We start from the raw sequence: 3359 nt of genomic DNA on the forward strand, positions 1-3359 counted from the left end.
TTAAAAAATCGCATATCACATCATCATACTCTACAATTTCAATGATTTATGTATTGTTATAATAAAAGAAAAAAGTCATACGGTTTCGTATATATTTAAACTTCACAAAAAAGGATATGATATATAAATAAGAAATAAGAAAATAGCCTTTATCGATTTATAGACAAAAAGTGACTGAATTTATAGTGATTTATACATAATTTTGTTGCATTGAGAGTAAAGATATCTAGCATAAATTGTCAAGATATCTTAGGAGGTTCTATTATTTCATTTAATAAATTTTGTACGCATTATAAAAATTGAAATAGCAAGATTATTATCATTTATCATATAGTTTAGGGGTTTTCTTTATTAGATCTTTATCTTTCTAAGTATTTTTTGACATGAAAATAGCAAGATAAATAATCTTAGATCCGCTAAAAATAAAATTTTTATTTATTTTATGTTATACATCTTGTTTTCATATCGTTAAAAACGTTGTTTGACTATAGAATTTCATTTTAAATAGGAATAATATATTTGAATTGATCCAACGCAAAGTTTAGTGTAAAACACTATTTATAAAATTTTGATTTATATAACTCGATTTAATATGAGATGAACATAGGTGCATATTTTTAGCATTTTAATATCCTCAAACTATAGTAGTAGTATCATTTTGTGCTTTGTGGTGCTTGCCATTATATAAATTTTATATATAAAATCGTCAAATGGGCCATAAAATACAAATTTCGCGTATGTAATTCTATTATCAATAAATAAAAAAATATGAAGAAAGTAGACGTTAGAACTGTTTTTTAACCATTTTACTATTTAAAAAAGTCATAAAGACGATAAAGATTCTGGAAAGTATGAAAAAATGCAAACAATATTATTTGGATTAAAAAAAATAGGAAAACGCAAGCATTGTATGAAGAAAAACCTTTAATCTATAAATGAAATATTTTTTCCGTATAATAAATTTGATAATAATGCCGTCAGTTATATTTAAGATATAAATATAAAGTAAGATACACAACTTATATTTCATAAAATTATATAAAAAATATTTTTTTTTAAATCACAATTTTATATATTTTTGACTTATTCTTTGCAGTTTTTCTTATAAAATTTGTTTAGGGTTGTAAGTATATCAGCCTATTATTAATTTTCATATATTTTCAGAAAAGTAAGCTTTTCTTAAAATTAAAAATATAATGTAGATTAAATTTTTTGAACTCACCTTCTTTTTAAGGCTGCTGTAAAACATCGTCTACCGATTTATTTATACGTATACATTGAATGAATATCATAATACACATTTTTTATAACTATATTGGCGTATGGAAATGCATTGTCACGTTGTGGATACATAAAACTAAGCGAATTGTTTCTAAAGTATTTCTCTATGTGATTAATACTAAATAAGGTTGAACAGATAATTGTGCGAGTGATTAGGTTTGACGTTAAAAAACTGCTCATTTGCAGTACACAAAACTTACAACCATAAATCGTTCTCAGGCGGAAAAAAAATGGCAATTGTAGTTTTAAATACTATGTTATTCACATACAAATTAATATTTTTTTTTTGAATTGTGAGCTTTTATCGAAAAATATTTGAAAAGCAATAAGTGATTCAGAAAGCGCTTAAATAATAAATATAGTATGCGTTTTTGAGAATAAAAAACGTACGTAAATAAGGGGAATGATTGGTAAAAAAGTAAATAATCCACAAATAGAACTGTATAATTGACAAGGTTTAATAATAACTAGTTATTAAAAGGAGTTTTTTTATTTCTATCATATGGAATCAGGTAAAGATTGAGCAATTATTACAAATAACATATTCTTAAAATAACAATCATTTATTAAAATGGAAATAAAATAATTAAAATGTAAAAATACATCCTTAATCAAAAAAAATACGTATAAATTTTATTTTACGCGTATTAAGTTTTTTATATAGTAATTTAGTAAAAAAAATAAACATTATATTAATGTTTATATTCCTTCATATTAATTTTTATATCCCTATAATAAATTCAAGATTTTATGAACTAATTTATTGTGAAACAATCATAAATATGTCTGTAAAACAATATTGCAATTAATAAACATATATTTTATTTATATTATGCCGATGGGCAGTTTTTTTTTACATAAAAAAACGTTCTTAAAACGTCAGCGGTATGTAGTTCAATGCCATACAGAGGCTATGTTATATGAATAACTAACTATTCATATTGATACGGTGATGAATATATAAGACTCACAGAATTAAATTTTACAAGCAAAAAAAACACACACAACAAAGCTATTTTATGCTAATATTATTTCATATAAAAATATTAATAATATGCTTATGGATTATATTTCTTAAATGATGAAGATATAACTGTAATAGTGCAAAAAAGCTATAAAAACTACATATATGATAGAAAGGGAACTGAACCGAAAAAAACTTATGCTGAAAAAGAATTTTTGTATATAAAATTGCTGCAGAGGCAAAAAAATCTGACAACACAAAAAGTGTTATAAATTACGAATCCAATATTTTTTCTAGTTATCTAATTACTTTACGGCATTTAATGATCATTGTAAGATTTACAATATAGAAAAAAGCGAAGAGAAGTTAAATATAACAGTAAATATGTATTATATTTAAAAATGTATCTAACTATCTATTAATAGAATAATGCCTTTATCTAGTACTTATTTACCCGAACAACTTTCAAAGATATTTTATGATGCAAATCCATCATATTATTTAAAACAAAAATATTAGTGCGTAAGTAAAGTATTAAAGGTAATAGAACAAAAGAAATTTGCATATAATTCCTTTTATTAGCAAAAATTCATGATTTATATATGCATGTTTTGATCATTATCAAAATTTTCTGTCACTTTTTTGGTTATCCTTAGCCTAAGTATATAAATTCGTTATCTGAATTATGTTAATCGCATCAATTAGAGATTGATAAGCATACCCGTTAATTTAAAAAACTGTCAAAAAAGACGCAAAATTACATAAATTGCAGTGTATGTATATTTTCATGTATTTTTGCTTAAATTAAAAGTATAGACAAAGCAAAATAAAATATCTTTAAAAAAATTGATTTGAATAGGTATCAAGAATATGTACTTACTGTATATAAAAAAAAATATTGCTTATAAATGTTATAGATGTTATAAATTCCAACACTTTCTGATGTCAGAGAGCATACGTTTTTTCGGAAATAAAAAGTCATGATGAGATAGTAAAGAAAACAGAGGCGACGCTCATGTAATCTCCTATGCATGTTTTTCACAACATTTTTTATGCACCAGTGCATATTTAATATGTTTTTGAACAAGACAAGATATTTTTCCACGTTTGTTAT

This window comes from Rhyacophila brunnea, unplaced genomic scaffold (assembly GCF_057557595.1).
Source record: "Rhyacophila brunnea isolate RB1 unplaced genomic scaffold, BYU_Rbru_1.0 scaffold_68, whole genome shotgun sequence".
Classification (NCBI taxonomy): domain Eukaryota; kingdom Metazoa; phylum Arthropoda; class Insecta; order Trichoptera; family Rhyacophilidae; genus Rhyacophila; species Rhyacophila brunnea.